Below are 250 nucleotides of genomic sequence, written 5' to 3' on the forward strand. Positions count from 1 at the left end.
CAAAGCCGGTAGGGAGGAGTATTCATGAGGACGGTGGGGCCGGGAGGCTGCAGGAGGAGCCATAGCCCTTTTAAGGCGGAAGGAGACGAGAGACGTCAGTGCCTATAAAAGCCGGTCGGGGGGTGGAGCAACTCTTCCGCCGGCCGCTCCCACCCGACACGGTAAGGCCCGTGCGCTGGGCCTGGTGCTTCCCCTCCGTTGTGTGTCCGCCCCCGTATGTCCCCCTACCCCCTTTCCGGTGTTAACGGCT

This window comes from Eurypyga helias, unplaced genomic scaffold (genome assembly GCF_000690775.1).
Source record: "Eurypyga helias isolate BGI_N326 unplaced genomic scaffold, ASM69077v1 scaffold39430, whole genome shotgun sequence".
In the NCBI taxonomy this organism is placed as follows: domain Eukaryota; kingdom Metazoa; phylum Chordata; class Aves; order Eurypygiformes; family Eurypygidae; genus Eurypyga; species Eurypyga helias.